Source organism: Anoplolepis gracilipes, chromosome 3 (assembly GCF_047496725.1).
Source record: "Anoplolepis gracilipes chromosome 3, ASM4749672v1, whole genome shotgun sequence".
Taxonomy (NCBI): Eukaryota; Metazoa; Arthropoda; class Insecta; order Hymenoptera; family Formicidae; genus Anoplolepis; species Anoplolepis gracilipes.
In genome coordinates, this window is record NC_132972.1 from 10873316 (window position 1) to 10894936 (window position 21621).

General features: G+C 29.5%; 1 long non-coding RNA gene across 2 annotated transcripts in view; it reads right to left on the reverse strand.

The window, feature by feature from the left end:
* The window catches only part of LOC140664014 (uncharacterized), a 71892-nt gene that overhangs the window by 7541 nt on the left and 42730 nt on the right, over window positions 1-21621 (reverse strand). Inside the window, exon 3 of one of the 2 annotated variants that reach the window (XR_012046373.1) lies at window positions 5875-6251. The exons of the other annotated variant lie outside the window; for it this stretch is intronic. This is a non-coding gene — a long non-coding RNA (uncharacterized lncRNA). Of the gene's footprint in view, window positions 1-5874; window positions 6252-21621 lie in introns of those variants that run through there. 2 annotated transcript variants of the gene reach the window in all.

The window sequence follows — 21621 nt, forward strand, 5'->3', positions numbered from 1 at the left end:
AGATACCGAGTGGGTCATCTTCTTGCGCGATATCATCTTGTTTTTCTCATATCCTACGTATACGAGCAGGAAGAAGAATCAGGTTTATACAAGCAGTAACTCATCGTAATCGCTTTCTTCAGTTGCTAGATGGCAATTTCCCTATAGCCGACGGAAGTAGCTTCTCCATCTCTACCGCATATTTTACGGCCGTTAAAATCGTTCGAGGATGCAGTAAATGTTTATGTACGAATTTACGAGAAACGCGCGATGTCAGAGAGTACGTAAAATTATGGCGCTACCGTGACTAGAATTATTTACATAATGACCAACGCTTATATATATATTGGTATATACATATATATTGAAAACTATGAATTTTCCGGACTAGTAATTCACTGTCCGTTCGTCCGTTCAATAAACCGTCTTTCATTGACAATGTGTTTCCTCTCGTAGACAAAGCTAATAAGCTGTGTAAATAAATAAACAGACATCACAAACAGGTTTAGTATGCAAGGGATTTAGCAGAAAGTTGTTCAATAGTTAAAGTTCGAAGTAGCCATTGCAATATCAATAACAAATTCTATAGTAAACAACTATCACATCAGTGAACAAATTTTAAATATAATAATTTTATGTTAAAATCATAATGTAATTCCTATGTAAAATTTATTTAACATAAAAAATTTAACATATAAAAAGAACAACAATTAGAGATACATATTTTTTAATATAATTAAAAAATTAAAAGATTATTTGCATGTATGTATCTGTCAAGTCTATATATGTATATATATATAGAACTGTGCAAATCTTATTCCCGATAAATAAAAATTTTAAAAATCCATTATAATTAATTTAAATAATTAATGTTCTGTTATTTGTAAAAAAAAATGTTAGTTACAGCATTAATTTTTGTTATTAAATTTTGTACAATTATCTCGGGGAAAAAGCTGATAATACACTGAATTATCTTGTAACAAATATGAATAAATATTTAATAATAATAAATGTGAGAATAAAAAGAAATAATATTAAATTCTGTATTTTTGCTGATCCTCCTAAAAGCGACCATTGTAACTAAAATCATTATTTCATAAGATCATTATTACATAACTTTTATTTGGTAAAAAAAAGAAGTGTGTATGGCAGATAAAAGTATTGCGTTGTTGGTAGAAAATTCATAGAGAATGAGAAAACTCGCCTTTGTGGAATATTTCGATATCACGCGGTAATCTTATACGCATGTGTATAATTTTGCCACGATATTTTTACATCTGTATAATTTTACCAATAAGCACTATTTTTAATGCAACCTGTACGTCCCGTAATATCACGCTTACCATGGCTAGCTTATCTACTCGCCATGACACTGGGTGTACCAAATTTGCATGCACTGTGGGTCCTATTGTATAACGCGCTGTAACGTCCATTATCTTTGGCGAGTTGTAGCACGTGCCGTTCTGCTTTAATATACTCCCAAATGTAGTATATCGGTGCATAGAAGATACATATCTAACATCTGAAAGCTACATGCAATCAACATTCATGCAATTGTGTAACATTTGAGAGCTGTTTTTTAAAAAATTTTTTTGTAATTAATGAAACAAAAAAAAATATAAATCTTTTCTTATCTAAGTTGTTAAATATTGTTTAATTTGTAAATTTCTAAAAAGTGATTTAAATTGTTGAATCTTACGATTTACATAAAATTTACTTTCTAATTAAATAATAGACATTAAAAAAAATATAACTAGGCAGGCTTATATGTTATAAAAATAGAAAGGAAAAACGATATATTATTATCACACATTATTTTGACAGATATAATAAAGTTATAATTAAATTAGCCAATTTTTTCATAACCGGATATTTGAAAATTTTATTTAAGATTATTTCAGCCGACAGAAGAGGCAAGGAAAATTGCGGAAAGAGAACATTAAAACAAATGGCGATTTTTCTGGAGTATGAGAGAATGGTCTAGTCTAGATTGAAATGGATACAATTCTACACGAATAGAAAACTCTTTGCTATATCTGTTGCTTTACGAGGCTGGAGAACGATTTTATTTATGTATTAGTTCATCACTGAAACGGCCATTGCAAAAGCGCGGCCACCTGCGACCTACAGCATCCTCTTCCCGTTATTCTTTAAGTATTTATGATAAAGAGCCGTAATATGCAATGGAATCAAAGATCAACGTTTTTGACGACGGAGAATTTTACAGAAATCGTATCTACTGGTGCAACGATTTTAGATAATGTTTGTGAAACAAAAGATAAAAAATTTATATTGTGGGGAAATGATATTTCATATAGAATAGCTATATTGAAACATTCTTAGATTATATGTATAATATAGAACATGTCTTTAACTGATATCTCTTATACTGCAAAACTTGAATCTGAAGTTATAAAAAATGGATCTAGACGTATTGATTTTAAGATGATTTCGACAATAAATAGCAGACTATTGCAAAGATGAAAAATAAAAGAAATTCTATTTGCTGTTATATATCATAAATTGAAATGATGAAATTAAAATGCAGTAAAACATCAATTTACAATTGAGAATAAATATGTTCCTTTGTTCTATATCTATATATATTTTATATCGATAATAAGGATATCGATTATTTCATGAAGATATTTTTTATAGATATTTTTTTGTAATAATTATAAATTATTTAAATATGAGTGCAGTCAACTTATTTTTAAAAAACACTACGATTTGGATCAAGTACATAACTAAATTATGCAACAAAGTTTATGTTTGTTGTAGCTACTGTTGTTTTTCGCGTTGATGCTACAGTAAATTCGCCTAATAATTAATATTATCGGAAGAAACGGTAGATGATTAATTTGGTGGATCTTACGACTTAACATTTCAAACTCGCAAACTTGCAAGCGCGAAATTGCAGAGTAAACTTTCTTGCACGCTATCTCAAATTTCAGATGTCAGATTTCTCGTAAATCTTATATGGTGAAAATTTATTGTCTGTTTGTAGACACTTGTTTCGAAAGGGATTATTATTGTATCGATAATCTTTTAAAACCAATAATATATTAGCATTATTTAAATTTAATGCAAATGGCTATTAATTGTATACATATTTCAATTTTTTTTAAAAAGCACAATTAGAATATATATATATATATATATATATATATATATATATATATATATATACTTACATAAATATTATATGTTTATCATGTAGAACTCTGTTTCTTAATTTGCTGTCAACGTACTAAAGATGATTACTCAAACGTTAATTACACAGAAAATTAGCTACATCGAAGAGCCATCAGCGAAGGAAGATTTCCGGAGCGCACTTAAGGATCCAGATAACGGACAAGAGCAAGATCAAGTAGGTTGTAACGGAAAGCGGGATAATGGATTAAAGTGTACGTGATGCATTAATGTTGCATCAACATACACACGCTCATGTAGTTACTGTTAAATCGGTGTACATCTCCGAACACTACTAATGTATCGAGCTTTTAAAGATTTGTTATACAATATTTAAGATAGCCACGTGTGGAATTATTGCAAAAATTTAACAAATCTATCTTACGTGAATCTTTCTTCTCTAATAAAATATTTTTATTTAAATTTATCGTACTGAGAAAATAAGGAGCTACAGAAATAGCTGTCGCGAGAAGTAATAAATAGCTGCAAGGATAAATAATGATAATTAGATGCAGCTGTTGCGTCAGCATGTCTAATACATATACATGTATACATATCATTTTATCAACGCGCTTAATTAACATGAAGAATTGGTTGTCAATTACAGTTACTTTTCAATGTTAAAAAAAATATAAATGCATATGATTTAAAATTATTAATATATATATATAATTAATTTTAGTCATCTAAATTTAATTAAAAATTAATATATAAATTTATTAAAGTAAACTGAGTAGAGAAAAAGCTACAATTTAATATTTTTTAAGTCTTAAAAACAAGAAATGTTTTCGATCAATGAGTTCTTACAAAAAATACATACGTACATAGATGTATAATAGGCTATCAGTGATTTCAGTTTTCAGGCATCATATAAAAAAAGATGCATATATTTCATGCTGTATATTGTGCATTATTCATGCACAAAAAGTTACTGTACTTTGTAGTAATATATAAATATAAATGTGATTTTTTTTATTTCCTAGTTCGTTCACAAGAAATAATAATAACGCCGCCAGGTTGAAATTAAAGAACGAAATTTCTTTCCTGCTGGCGATTTTCGTTCCAGAGGCCGGAAGTTTCGTTATTCTTAGAAATTCTTAAGCTTAAGAAGCTTAACCTTCTTGATCAAGGTTGTGCGCGTACACGAAGAGGACACTCACGCCTCGGGGATTAAAGTGAGGAAGAAAGACCGTTGTTACATCTTGTAGACCGCACAAGAAAATGTAATTTCACCTATTAAGTACCAACAAGATTGTTTGGCCCCGACCTTTTAACCACCCGTAGATTTTCCGCCGTAAACACAGAAAGCGATTTAACAGCGGGCTTTTCCACGCTTCGTTGTGATTTCAACCGAGAACTTCCATGTGTTTTCTTTACTATCCGTTCTAGCCGTAATTTTCTATTTCTGTCGGAGCAGGATTACGCGTAGCCGAGCAAAAATACTTGGCAATATGTTCTGATTTAAGTCACATAATAATATCTCAATAAAACTTGTTTATTGTTTTTTATTAGACATTGGATATAAAGTGTCAACATTTCATGATAATTATCTTTATATTTAACTGTATTTATTAAAAAGTTCTTAGTCTAGAATGTTTCACACACACACATACAAACATACGTTACTTCATAAAATGAAAAGATCAAATTCTTGTTGATAAAAATCAGGTCAAAATTTGTCAAAGAATCTCTAAAAAAACTTTACGCGATGTTCTAATTAATGTTTCAATTAACGTTTGCGGAGCAAGCACTGCGAAACACTGTATACTGACGTGATAAGGCAAAGAAAATATAAACTAGTACTACTCTCTCGTAAATATCTCGCGCGCACCAAACGAATATGAGTAATAAATAAGGATCTTCGTCCATCTTGCACCTTTCATCTTCCATCCAATGTTCTCGTAGAACGATAGTCATGTTAAACTTTAGGTTGATGTTTCTGGCCATACTACTCTATGCGTTACAGTGAATATTTACAGTGAACCAAGCTCATTCGTATACACGAATATTTACGACGACGTCTTGGTGATTCCCATATTTTTTCTCCGTATTATGCGATCCGCTATTTCTACATTTCTACATTTCTACACATTTCTCTTATTCTAGTGACGCGTATAACAGTTTGATCCCGATTGTATATATATATATGTATTTATATATATTGCATAATATTTTTCTTTTTTTTTGAAAAAGATTTTTAGATAGAATTTACAAAAGAGAAATATATTTTTTTATAAAGATGATAATTTTTTCTCTCTTTTTCTTTTACTCTTTCTCTCTAAAAGAGATATTTAAGAATCTGACAGTTAGTAAATTTTAATTAAAAAATTCGATTCCATTATAAACGTACAATTTCAAATTATTAGCAAATATTTAATATTGATAACAATTAATTAATAATTAATCATAAATAGAAATTTAATTGTTTAACAATATCTATTTGTACATAATACAATAATCTAAAAGATACAATTACTTTCTATCTATAATCAGGCAATTATAAAGCTGAGAAAAATCGAATAAGTATTGGCAACCCAATAAATGCAGCAAAGATTTTTAATATTCTCGGAGCAGCAAAACAAGAATAACCAACGAGACAAATGTGACAGGCAAAGCATGCAGAGAAATTGTTGATTTGCGTGAGTGCATTCACACCATGTCATTATTGCAGCACACTGTACGAGAGGATAAATAGTAGGCAGACAGATAAAAATGTATGCTTGTACATACACAGTTACGTGTGGTGGCCAGTAAACTGGCCGCGCACTCGTAAAATGCGGCGATCGCACGACCGTCATAAAGATTTCCCATCGTTGGTGGGGTCTACGTCGGTAGGGCGGTAGAAATTCCAGGGGATGATAGTGGGGCTGAGAAGTGTACCTCGTGGACTGGTGGCGGTGCGATAGCCCCGTCTGTCCGTCTCACCCTTTACATCTCGTAGCCACGCCGCGTACGTAAAGGGATCGGTATTTATGGTACTGTTACATTGATTCGTGTTAAGCCGCCGGTACTTGACCTTCTACAGCGAAGTATTCATCACTGCGCGACCGCGAATGAATTTCCTGCACCAACCTTTTAACCTGTAACAAGTCCGTTGTGACTCGTAGATATAATAATAGATTTTATTGGCGCAGTTAAGCATATATTATATATAACGCAAAAGTATTTATTTAAATCTTTATATTCTAAGTGCGATTAGACACGAACAAAATTAACTCGCTTTATTTATCTCTTTCCCTCTCTCTCCCTGTCTCTCTCTCTCTCTCTTCTTCTCTTTTTTTCTCTATTTATATAAATAAAAAATAATATAGAATTATATATATACTACACATATATATATATATATATATATATATATATATATATATATATATATATATATATGTACATATATATGTAATTTATTTAAGTAGGTACAAAAATAAAAGTGAAGTAGAATGAAAATGACAATGTCATGACAAATGACAAAAGCATAAATCTGTCAAAGAAATTGTCGCAGAAAGAAATTATGCAAACCTAGATTGTGTAAGAAAGAAAAGCTTCTTACTTTTGTTAGATGGAAACCTGGCAGAACAAGAGAGTGCTTTCCTGAAATAATTGAAATATCTCTTACAGGGTGTAAAGGATCGTCACGAGTCCTTTGCAAAAGCCGTCATAGCAAGAGTAATATTAGTAACAGCTGCAACGGCTGTTGGGCGGGATCGTGATGTCTTAATAATCGGAAGTAAGAGAGTGTCAGATCCGGGAGATGTAACTTCGTGGTAATTAGTCATCTTTGAGAAACCTACCGTCGTAGATGAAGACAATTCGACTCAACCCTCTGCTCTAATTAATAACGATATCTAGAAACGGCGTAATATATATATATATATATATATATATATATATATATATATATATATATATACGTATATTACGTATGTATATATAGAGTTTCGAATGTGCAGGTTGAATGGGATTGTAGTGTTACATACTTGCATTCGCTCACAGATTTCTGCGAATGACAAAATTTAAATCAAGTTATAATCATATCAACTACCCATTCATCGATGTATATTATATTATTACGCATGTTTCCTCTTTCTAATTTCATGTTAAACCAACGAAGTCTGAGAAATATTTCATCTGAGAATTTTTACATAATATATGACATTTACTTTTGTCTCTTTCTAAAAGCTAATGAATAGTTTTAGAACTAGTACTTTATTGTAAATTAAAATATGTATATTATACTATAAAAAAAGTCGTTTTATAATTATAAAAAATTTTAAATATTAAAACTCTTGACATATTTATCAAAGAGTTTAAAAAAATTTATGAAAGATATTTTCGAATATCTTCTTGTTAGTTTTATCAAAGTATTATTTTTCTTTATATGCATATATAGCAAATTTTATCTGTTCTAGTTTACATATTAGCTAATTGTAAGATTTAAGTGCTAAATCGTGTTTTACGTTAGCAATCATATGTAGCTCGCGGACGAATAAAAACTATATAAAGCCCAAAAATAATATAAAAGGTTTTTTGTAGAGTATTTAAAAGCTTATAATTATTTATAATAGATTCTTCACAATTTTGTCAAGATATAGTAATAAAAAGTTTACTACGTATATTACTTTCGGTTAGGTTACATTTAGTTTGCGGTTCTCTTTAAGTAAAATTTCCAATCTTCTTTACTATGTAATTTTTTTTAAACATTAAAGTAACTACAGTGTAAAAAAGTTGAAGTTCGTATGCCTGTTTATTAAGATAAAATTTAAAAAACTTATTCGTGCTAATTTAATTGCTTTAATATTAAACTAGTGAATAATCAATACACACACAAAGAGAGAGAGCGCGTATAAATGAAAGCGACCTATGTGCAATCCTGCATAGAGAATGACTTTCGCCAAGGCATCAGAGAGATTTAGATCAACCGCAGCAGCTCGGTTCTCCTGAATTTCCCACACGTCCCTGAAGTGCTGCGAATTAATTTTTAAGAACAATACTACGCCATGTAGAAGTACATTGTAACTGGAAGGAACGCTCTATCCTTCGAAAGTGTCTGCGACACTTATTCCTGATATGCTTCTAGAACTGCAACTTTTACTTATATATATAATCTTATGCGTTTTTAAGTGAATCTCAATAATTTAAAAAAATGATAATATACGCAAGAAAGGTAGATAACAATGATGCAAATTGGATATACAAATTTCTTCGTACCTGTTTTACGTCTTTCAAGATTTGCGTCTTGTTTGTATATTCGCGTCTCTAATCTGACTGGTCTGTGTTAGGTCTGGCACACGTATTATAGACAGAGTACGTTAGGTGAAGTAGGAAGTGTAATGTGCGCACCCTGTGTTTCCTCTCGGTATTCCCTAAACTCGGGAAGCCCTCTCTGTGAGCCCTCTCACCTCTTATCCAGATTCCTTCTCTTTCTCTCTCCCTCTCTCTCTTTCTCTGTCTCTTCTTTGGTGATCTCGCTGTTTCCCATCCCTAGGTTCACTAGAAAGCTCATGAATTTCCAACACACCACCACCCTGCCCGCTTCGCGTCGCGTTAACTCGAGTACCACGTTTGTCTACGCAAACACTCGCATATTTACGCGAAGGGATACACATAATTAGATACGTAGCTGCGGGTCCAGACCGACGAGTTAGTTCGTACTGGTAAAACTCGTGCATCTCTATGTTCTGTGTTTGCTCTACATCGAGATGACCGAGCATCTGCGAAAGAATTTGTTTCCATCTTCGCGAGAATGTTGCGGAAATTTGTCGACGAGTAAAATAAAGAAAACTAAAGATATTGCGACTATATTGATCTTAATTTTTTTTAAAGGAAGAAAAAAAGCAAAGTATATAAACTTGTATGCAACAAATAAAAATTACAAAAATAAAAACTGTTATTTCAATTATATGTTTTAATTATATTTTTAATAATTACTATATATATATAATAATAAAATTATACTAATATACAGTAATACGCTATAGTAATACTTGCATTTATAATACGTTACAATTTAAATGAGGTATGTTTTAAAATATACATGATTTTGCACTTTAATATCGCATTAACATATTTACATTTAAACTCATTATAGAGACTGCAGCATGAATACATATATTTTGATCAATATTTTAGATTATTAAACTAGTAAATAATGTGATATTTAATTAATATAAAAACACATCATTCACAAATTATAGAATAATTTGTGAATAATGTATAATTTTATTTAATGCACAACTGTAATTTTATATAAATATCACAAGTGCATATATAACTACAGCATAATATGTTGTGAAGACTATATCAATATTTATGCAGTTTTACAATGCAATATATGTAAATGCTTTTGCATACCTTAATATATTTTATGAAAATAAAATATATACATAAAATTGGCATTTTATAAATGTATAAATAAAAAAATAATACTACATAATTTTTTACATTTTTGATTATAATATGTACAGTTATGTCGTTTATATAATTCTTAACAGTTTGAAGAAATAAACAAAAATATTTTTTTCATATTACTATTTATTACTAGTTAAATTTGATAATTATTTTAACAATATCTTATACAATATCTTAATTGTAATATATTTTTTAAAATAAATGAAAATTAAATTATTATATAATTACTAAATAAATTACTACATAATATATAAATAAATAAATTAAAAATAAGTTATTTTCTGCAAAGTATATAATATATTATGTATTATTGCTATTTATTAAAACTTCTATTACTTTGTTTGTTAATATAAGAAATTTGTTTTAATTCTGCTGATAGAAAAGTCTGGCGATGTTTATAATCTGCTAGATGTCACAGTTTTTAATTCATCCGCGGTTCACCAATGATTTATTTATTTGTGATACGTATCCGTGACAGTTCGCAGCTGCAGCCGTGAAATACGAGTGCGGTCAGAGATTTAAATGAAAATTGACGATGATGGATCGCTGAGTTTCATTAAAAGAGAGAATATCTTTAAATTTCTTTATTGTATATTATTCTTTTTTTCTGTCATGTTTTTTGTTCAAAATTAAATTGTATTTAAAGTAACATTAATTTATAATACGGTAAGATAATATTCATTAACTTTCACTTTTGAATTGTTGTCTAGTGTTTTATCTTTATCTTAAATATAAAGAAAAACATAAATTAAACAAATTCTTTTATAATTTCTTATCTACATTTATGAATTTATAATGACTTTTCTCAGAAACTTAAGAGAAAAGAAGTCCACTTTGCGTCACGAATATCAAAGAATTCAGCAGCTGTGTATATTCACGATATGCCATAAAGTTTCTACCAAGTATCCGGCATTTAACGATGAGTTTTCGCCGGTGTTCTCGTACTCGTAGTGGTTTGAGACCCGGCAGCATTGCCGGGATAAGGATATAAATTCGCACCCACCTCGCCGCATATATCGTCGCGTACTTTATGCTCACCCCCCCCCCCCCCCCCGACTACTATATCTTTGCGTCTGCCATGAGGGAGAAGGCATTCGTAAGGATCGTGAGAAAACGTAGAGAGCATTTCAATTGGTTACTTCGATGCGTTCGGTTCCGCTTTCGCAGACAAGAACATGCGTCTCTTCCTCCCGCTAAAATTTGCAATTCCCACGCGTGTAAGACCAAAACTGAGGCGCGTGCATGTTCATATTTCCACTTCTGCCAGACATCTTTCTTTGAATTCGACGCGAAGAAAAAAAGGCCACATATACTGTCGAGGAAGAATAACGTGACCGATAACGCCGCCACGATGGATTCTCGGAGGAGCAGTTTACGAACTTGTACATGTTGCGAGAAGTAAACTTGAAGAGGGCTTATCTTGGAGCCGGATAAGAGCAACGAATAAGAAAAGTAAAAGCGCAAACTTGACACGCGGATTTGACTTTGCTCCGCATGTGGTCTGCTCGTGTATAAGAAATTATTCAAAATTTTTTACAAGAAATAACTTGTATATAACTACAATGAAAATCCTGAAACGATAAAAATTAGGCATATTTTATATAAAAATATATAATAGATGTTAACGTGCTTTCGATCATTTTACATCAACATGAAAAAGAGAAGGTTTTTAATTAGCGTCCGACTTCTTTGTTCTCACCGTGCTCGGAAGTATCGGCGATGCACAATTAATAAAAAAAGCAATAAAAATAACAACTTTATTTAACTGAATGTGAGTTTATTAGGCGCGCCTAAAGAAAATTGGCTTACCGATACGAAGGTGATGTCGTTTTGCCATTAGAGCTTCGACATCAGCTCGTTTAACACAATGCTTTGCAACTCTTTTTCCAATTAAAAATCGCCTTTTTTATCCTCCATATTACCACGTTGACATTTGCAAATAATAACGCAATATGAAATCCAAGAAGTTATACTGTATATGAATATTCGCGCAATTTCAAATATATTGTTTAGAAAACTATTAAGATAATTATTGATCATTCTGGAAATTACGATACTAAAGAATGAAATTATCCGGAATCTACTGACAATGAGATAATGAAATATATTTATGCGAGTTAGATTTTGTCTAGCGCCTTTCCAGATAAACTGTATGAGGAAAGTTGAACAAACCAGTTTTTATCTGATAAATTTCCACGTTTTCTTGATGGCTCGCGTTTACAATAGACTCTTGTCATCTGACTCGTCCCATGTTGTCGATTCAACTGTCTCTTTCCAGTATACTTTATTTTCGCACAAGAGGCTCAAGGTACTATATTTTTATTTTATTTTTTAGTATGTATTTTCTGCGGCTTGTTCGATCGTTTAGCCTGAAAATCAATAAGGCACGTAGCACAGGTACAAGATCGATGCCTATATCAGAAAATAGAACAGTGAGTAGTTTGCTTCGATAACGTCCGATTGTTATGATTTTATTGTGAAGGGAATTGTCTTTCTCTATTTATTAAGTTAAGAATGTTCCAGAAGGCGACGAAGTGCTGTTCTATTTTTAGTTTTGACGGTTAAATTTGATCATTTTCTTAACAATAGACTTGATTTGCAACTATTTATAAAAAAGAAAATATTGCATCTAATAATTTCGCTTTGACGGATAGAAAAGTTACGATAAATATTGAAACTACGAAATTTCCATTTAATGTGGAAATCACAAGGGTTTATAAAATTCTAAATAAAATTTAAAAAGTTATTCGAATTCTAATGACAATTGCTTAAAAAATATGGGGCTAATTATTTATCATTTTAACAGATAAGAAGAGCTTTCAAGCATACTAGTAGTAAACATCAAGAACTCAAGGTGCGTCCTCGTGATTTTCCTTTCACCGATCATTCTCGATCATAGTCTTCGCTTCGTCGGAATAGAGCAAGAGGGGGTTTCTCCTTGAATCGAGAATTTCCTTTTGTATAGAGCCGTGAATCGTTTTAGTGCGCTACGAAAGCTCGGATAACGTGCGCTTTTCTGAGAAATTTTTCCTTCTTCATCACTGCCATCTCTTTGTCGCGTATTCCGTCGGTCTTTTCAATTGGATTTCAAGGTGGATCGAGTGCCGATAATAGCGAAGGGAGGGTATTCGCTTATTTGTCTGCTCAGTCCGGCGTAACGAAATTGTTACACCGCGGCCCTCTCATCGTTAACGTAATTGTACCGTTTACCAACCTGACGATGTGTTTAGTTGGTGATTCCATATGAAAGGTGAGCATTCAATCGTAGCCAGTGTGTATCGGTTGATCGGATGTGGTGGATCGTAGGCGATTCGTTGATTTCGAGCATAGATCGATGATACGATCGAGATATTACGTCTCAACTCATTTGTAAAAGTGCGATAGAGAAAGACGCGAGGAAGGAAAAACGTACAATGCAAGAAGGTGAAACGAATAAAATGGAAAGAAGAATGATTAAGAGGACACTAAAGTGCGCCGGACCAAAGGTTTGGTGTCCGCAAGAGGATTACTACTTGCCTGAGGATGGTATTTCCATGTCTATCGCATCTGCCTTTCCAAATCCGACCAATGAAAAAAGCAAAATTGCAATTTATCACAGCACTAGAGTGACGCGTAAAGATGGATCTTTTGTCCTGGAGCCCTTCAAAACAATCGTGATCGACGCGGAGTGTCACAGGTAATTAATAATTTAATTATATTTTAATTAATAATTCATAATTAAATGTATTTTAAATGTACATAGATAAGTAGATTACCTTTATCGATAAATATATAGAAAACAATCTCACCGAGGTTGGTCGCTACTTATGTTGTAAAGAGAAGTGTTCTGAGTAATTCCCCACAAAACTTAAGTGGGGGATAACATTGATTTAAAAGATATAACATATTAAAGTTTGACAATTTTAATACTTTTCTTTATCTTTTTTATTCGTTGTGCGAGTTTGTATGACCTTCTAAGTGAAAAAAGATTTTGTTTACATTTTAAATAAAATTCATAGATGAAAAAATATTAAAATAAGATAAATACATATATATATATATATTAAACGTATCAGTATATATGTATTATTGTTATTAAATGCAAAATTATAATCACATTACTCAGAATTTTAATTTAATAAGTTTTTACATGTAAAAGGTTTTACGTGAAATTACATAACTTTTTTTTATGTCACCACTCAAACCATAAAAGAACTGTTCATAAACAAGTGTTTAGTGCGCAGTGTTAACTGTCCATTAACAGTAATTACTTTATGGAATTTTTTAAAAGTTTCCATGCAATATAAATTAATAGTTATATATGTACATTTCATAATAATATAATTATAATAAATGTTTCACTGGATATCGAACTATATCGATTTATAATAAACACTTTACCCGATATCGAGACTAAATCGACAAGATATAGACACGTTTTCCATTTGTCACAAATATGTTGTAATTTCCGATAGATTAATTGACAGGAGTGTATTTGAATTCACCATCGTTTCATGTCGCTTTATAGCAGGCCACCGATTAGCGGATTTGATCGACCGGAAATATTGAATAATTTAGTGCTAAGCTGTTATTCTGCTTGATCAACTGATTAACTAATCGTAAAAGCAATATGGTTCACAATATGCAGTTTATATGCATAAACTGAACTACTACATAATATAAAAAAATATATTTAAAAAAGTATACATATATTTACTGGATCCTTGACATTTTTTATATTTTTAGTTTTCTCATAATGTATTATTTGTATGTGTATTCATAAATATTTTGTTTGTTTAAGCAGAAGATAAAGAATTATTAATTTAGAATGATTTATATTTTTAATATGTTTAACAAGAACATTTATACATCTTAAAAATGTCACTATCTTTGTAATAATTTTCGGTTTGCAATAAAAATTCGTTCTTTATCTATATAGATCTACAAACTGAGATTGTAATAATAATTAAAACAAAATAAAAAAAATCCACTGATAAACAAAAAAGAAATTAATACGTATTTTTGTGATTTAGATAACTGCAAAAGTTTATTTTCCTTTGAAAATAAAATATTATAATATGTAATTATAATATGTAATTTTAATCATTTTATACATGCTTTGCCATTTAAATTTCAAATTTTTATGCATAAATCAACATGTTCATTATTTAAATAAGGAAATATAATTTATTCTTATAGTTTTAGTAAAAACAAGCTACTTTCTTCTATATAAATATAACAAAAAAAATAAAATATAATATTAATATTAAAAATATTAGAAAAAAATTATTGATTCATATTTTTAATACATTTTCATTTTAGTTGTATAAAATCATTTATATGTTCTAAATTACTAAAAAAAATTTAATTTACAAATATTTGCGCAATATGAAATATTTGTAGAGATTGTAAATTAAAGCATTATAAATAAATATTATTAATTATATTAAAGAAAAAGTTATAGTGTTAAAAAAACAATATCCATACAAATACAAATAATCTCTATTTAAAATTTAAAAGCTGAAAATTTCTAAACAGTTATCGTTTTTCCATTAAATAAAAAATTGAAACAAATGTAACAATTAAAATGAAAGTCCAACCGATTCGTGTAAAATGAAAATATGGCGTGCGACTCTAATGAAACAGCATGCTTAAAAAGGAACACCTTCGGATAAAACGTGTCGGTACCCGGATCTCGTTCTGGACGTTGTTCATGTGCATTTTCGCGGAGAATTCCTCGCTCGGTATTCCTCAACGCATGCACGCGCGTGCCATTTGTTCGGATCAGTGTCTGCGCAGAGATGCAGCACGGATGCGAAGTCAAGAGGAGACTGCAGTTACGAGCCGCAACTGCGACGACGGGGCTCATATATTCTTTCAGCGCGTGTGGTCCAGACGCGGCGGCGGTTGGGGGACGAGAGTCACGTCTGGTCCTCTCAAGAAATATATACCCTAGATCGTCCCGACATTTTTGATCGCCGAATCGAGTGTATATTCCAACCGAGTGATTTTGCTCACATATTTCGCCAACAATACATGTAATGCTTTTTCAAGCGCGTTGTTCGCTTTTTGCTTGAACATAAATTGTCAAAAATTTTTAATTCGGATTTTTTTATATTAAACAATTTATATATATATATATATATATATATATATATATATATATATATATATATATAGTTCTTTAAATAATTATTTAATTATTTTACTTTGTAGAGAAATAATTTTTTGTTAAATCCAACTAGCTAAAATCCAATTTATTTATTCAGCATAGTTAAGACAGTTTTCTAACAGACCGTATATTGTTATATATTTACAATATATTTTTGCGTAATTAATGCAATACTTAAAGTCTTTCAAAATTCATTATTACAAAATATATATTGTCAACTATATATACATATATATTATAATTATTATATATTGATTAGGAGAAGCGAGATTTGTGAAATTTCTGTCAAAAAGATAATAAATTTAAATTGAAGTCAAGTTAACATATCAAAAAACGTCAAATCAGTAACGGTTTCTTTTGTGAAATATATAAACTTCCGTCTTTCGAACTTTGAAAAAGCATCGCAACGGCGATTCTTGGTGGCAAAGCTCTTTCCATTTGGACGAAAATAAATTGGACGGTGAATTCGCTTTTCCGAAGTTCCCTACTCGCCACTACCCCTACGTAACAGCAAAAGGAGCAAAAGATATCATGTGGTTCTTACTTCAGAAGCTGGACGAGCGAAAGAGGGTTTACATTGATCAGCAAATCCCATCGGTTTCGCTATTAAATATTTACCTTGAACAGGAAGCCCGGGTAAAACCGTTGCGCTCATGGCTTTGCGTCACGCTATAAATGACTCTGTATGATCGTACTCAAAAAACGCAATTGGTTTCTCATATGATTAATGATTTATTTAACAATATTTTGCAAACCTTTTACTGTATAATAAATTTTTATGTTTTTTGTTCTTAATTCATAATAATATTGTGTGCGAAAATTAAATAGTATATTGAATAAATTAAAATAGTAATCGTTTGAAAACGTAACTTAATCTCCATAAGCCAGTATTAATATTTTTATTAAAAATATTATTTATTGAATATTATAGATTATATATGTATATAATTTTTTATTAAGAAAATTAAGACATTAATTAATATTTCTATTATATTACAATTTAACATATTATTAAATTATACTAAAATATACAAAACTTAAAAGTGAGCTTGGTTGTGTAATCGACGATACATAAAATTGTATTAAATATTTTTTAAAAGTATTTTCAATTTTTGTCAACTATTTATGCATTTTTATAAGACACATTCTTCTTCTTACGTTTGTTGCATATTAATATTAATGAATAAATAGACAATTATATACAATTATGTACGAATATTTAAATATATTACAAACAAAATTTATAATGGAAGATTACTAGTGTACACATAAGATTACGCATAATAAAAAATAAATAAATTGCAGTAATTGTAGAGAAGTAAAAATTTGCGTTGCATATCAAATAATTTTAATTGAAGGAGGACATTCTAAAGAAGGTTAAAAAAATATTGAGATATTTTTCTTAACAAGATGAAGTATTTTTTAATAAAAATCTCTTATCAACATATCACGATTATACATGTTTTGAAGACATTGTAGATAAAATTTGTTAAAAAATAATGTATATAGAAGCTATTTTATAGCGATTTTACATTGTGTATAGTGTTAAATTATTATCAGAGATTACTTTAGTCAGATATGTATTGACATATCAGTAGATATTTCATTATATATATATATATATATATATATATATAATTTTCTCAAGAAAAATTATTATCAAAAAATATAAAAAATATAAAGCTGTTACTATCAAGCAAGTTAAATCACACATGTATAACAACACATGTATACATGTATAACTGTATATGTATATGAATAATAGCTATTACGCCGTGGTACGTAATATTAGCATGAATTTATCAGCAATATAAATATTAAATATAATATATCAAGCCTATTTAATAAAATGTGATAGATTAAAAATCAATTGGTTTTTTTATTTTATTTCTTTTTCTTTTTGATAACTCCTATTATTTGATCCGCGTCTTTAGTTTTTAAAGAAAATTCGGATGTGAATGATTATTTATTTATTCTTAAAACGACAAGCGCTCGATTTATCAAGTTTGCGCGAAATCGAGTCGGCCGTTATAGCAGAACCTTCGGTATCACGGAAAACGGAGCTTTCGTGCAGGTTTAGACGGGTCCGCAGTTCAGCACGTAGGTGAGCCCCGGACTGAGGATGTATTTACATAATTGTGCGTACAAATTCCGAACTTCGCCTGAGAAGGATTTGCCGCGCATGACGCTACCGTCGCATCGCGGCGAGCGCGAAGTCTAGCGGAGAGAGAAAATCGTATCCAATGAATTATTTATGCGAATGTACGTCCTTTTAAAAGCCGTCGTAATTCCCTCGCAATGTCGGTTTGTCTGGTTGTACCAGGCAGAGAAGCATAAGTAACGTTTCACGAACAAATCTATTAATTTTGAAGAGTAACTTAAGAAGTGATGTTGATACGCGTTTTGCAAATTTTGATCGCAAAAATACCTAAAAACAACCATATTAACAATCAATGCAATACCGCGACACAGGAAATTGCCGAATCATTTAAAAATGTCTGAGACAAATAGGTTTTACATATATCTTTTACAGGAAGCTAAAATACTACAGGAAGTGTCAATCAAATTAGAAAGATTACTGATTTACATAATTTATTATTCTATTTCTAAAATAAAAATTTCTAAAAATAAAATGTGACATATTCAATACATACAGGAAGAGATAGAATAAAAAGAAATATTGTAAAAGTATCGAACGATTTAGCAATAATTTATTTATTTTTTGTAATTTATTTAATTATTAATTACTATAGTAAATTTTAAAAAAATGTTTGAAATATATTTATAGAGTTCAAAGTTTTATTATTATTTAAATATTATTAAAATTGTTGAATTTATAGATTTATGTGTTATTGCAAGTAGATATTTTTTCGCGAAAATCCAAGTAAATAATATGTAAATATAATATAATAAATGGTTTAATTAATGCCGCGCGATTTCCAAGAACAAACATAAAATTAACATATCTTATTTAATTATACTATATTAAATTTCGATGCTAAGAGAAAGGTATTGATACTTTTATGAGAATTAGCTGTTTTACTTCTGATTATCGACACATAGATTATTTACAAACTACTTCTTGCATTAATAAGTGGAGAAAAGCACCTCATCGATTTCTTGTGGAAAAGAATTTTCGTGTGAAATATTTTCAAGAAACTAATAGATTTGAAAGATATACTTTGATACGATTAGCGCGAAATTCTTCATGCAATTTTTTTATGAAACACGTTTTAAATCGTTGGAAATATTTTTGGTCAGACATTTTGATTAAAAACATGAAATGATTACGTATAATTCTAGGCAACGAGCGTGGAAGAGAAGGTCGCACCAGCGGTATTTATCTTCATTAAAATCTACCCTTCACGATATCCGCACGATATACCGCATACTTGCACGAGACCTTTCTTGCAGTCACGAATGCGTTCTGATCGAACGAATACTTTATATTACGAGAGTACGTTTTACTTGTCAAACAAATCACAAGAAACAACCGTGAGGCGTGCCTACTTCAAAAGATTTACAAAATGCACGTAAAATGTATCATGACCTTTAACGCAACCGCCCATACGAGGTTTTCCGAGATGTCTGTTAATCTTTTCAGTACTATCGTATTTAATTTAGAGTTTAAGGAGAAATATTTTAGTTAATTATTTAAAATATATATTATCTATATCGTGTTTAAACATTAAATATTCACCACAAATTTTCAGTCATTATAATTTGATATCAAATTTAAAAGTAATAAATGTATGTGTGTATACCTATATTTTTAATAGAATCATAAAACAATTAATAATAATAAAAATATCGCGCATATATACTGTAAAATGAATAGATTAACATAATAATATTTGTTGTGAATTTATTGTATTACAGGTTTACATAATTTACACAATACTTATTAGATTATTCAGTCTTCAAAATATATTATTACAATACAATAAAATGCCAAATAACTGTATAATTATTATTTTGTGGGATTATATTACGTTATAAAGTAAGATGAAAAATTAACTGTGTATTAAAAATTTTTTTGAAAATTTAAGCTCACGTCATTCTATTTGCAAATTTATTCTCTTGATATGGTGATTATTTTTTTTTACTTGTTTATGTCAAAATAAGATTTTGCTTATAATGATACTACAAATTATACACTTTACTCAGTTATTTGAAAACTAAAAAAATTAACTTGATTTAGTTGCAAATATATTTGGTTAGAAATATTAACAATATACAATAGAACGGCAAAAGTAATATATCGCAACATCTAATAAATAACGAACATATTTCATTGATATAGACGATTTTCCGTTAATTCCTTTTTCCTTCCGTGTAATGCATAAAACACAGAATACATTATCATTTATGAATTTTTAACGGGATATATATGGCAGCGGTATAGCTGAAGATAATTCAATGCACTCATACATTATTCCACAGCTATGACATATAACCCGTATATATATATAGAGATGCTCTAAACAAATTACTTTAGTGATTTTCAAGAATAAACGATTTATTAACGATTTATATATAATGATATAAAGAAATTTTGAATTGTAATTATCTAAAAAATTCAGTTGTAAATGTATCAGTAACGACCGCCTTTCATGGATTCAACTATCTATAAAGTCTTTAAACATTTACAGATTCTAAAAATTTTACTAAATAAAAAGGTATAATAATATTATGTTTAATTAATATCCGTTTGAAATATCATATATGTAACAGAAATATAATAATGTAATAAAGTGAATAATTTATATAAGAAACTCTTAAAAATGTTCATATAGAAAAAAATTTATTCTTTTTCCAAACATTTGATTGATTATTGAATAACGATTTGCAGAGAAAATGAAAGGAAATATAGAATAAGAAAATGCGGCGTATCTTTTTGCCGGTGAGCGTGCGATGGCTGAAGCTTTGTTCATAATCTGTTTCATAATATAATTATGAAACACATAATTTGATTTTCATGAGTGTCACTGCTTTTAATTTTTTTTAAAGCCTAAAATTAACATTCAAACTATAATGTGCAACAAAACTTAGGATATTTTATTTATAATTGCATATATATTGTAAAAAAGTAAAGTAAAAAAATACATTTATGTAAAAGACAATCTATCTAATAAAAGCGTAATCGACATAATTTCGAAGCTCATTATAAAATAAAAAAATTACATATATATTAAATTTAAACTCAATTAGTATTACGACGCTCTCATATATTGAAAATTTATATTGATAAGTCTAGTTTCTATTGTTATCAATAATTGTGGTATTTCTTTATAATTTCTTAGATAGATTTTTAAGAAATTGACGTATTATAAATCTTCTCAAGGTAAGAATTTTCTATGTCAAAAGAATCTGCTGAATTCATTTTTTTCAATTAATTATTTCTATCCTTTTTATATCTTTTCCTATGAAGTTTTAGTTTCATATTTCCTCGAACGTTTTTAATTGATTTTGCGTCGAGTGATACTAACAGGCAATTTATCGTTTAATGTATTTAAATATGCTATGTACATATTTAAATACATTTTTTCACGAAGCCAGTTAGAGTAACTGAATCTTTATCCATAATGGGTTATAGGAAGGATGCTTTGCAAGAAGGATCCTATTATCTGATTATTCAAGAATTTTAATTTAACAGTTTTCAGATAAAAGTTTTATCGCTCATGCTCTTATTAGACAGACTGTACATGAAATATAATGTTTTATATAAAATATTTATATATATTTCTCATCAAATATATTGCAATGTGTTAAGACAAGCGATATAAAATAACTTTCTGTTTTAAAGTTTTTGTCGTGAATTATAAATTGTCACGAAGAAAGCTTTAGAAATTAAGAAATGGATTAAAATTATATGTATATACATATAATTTTAT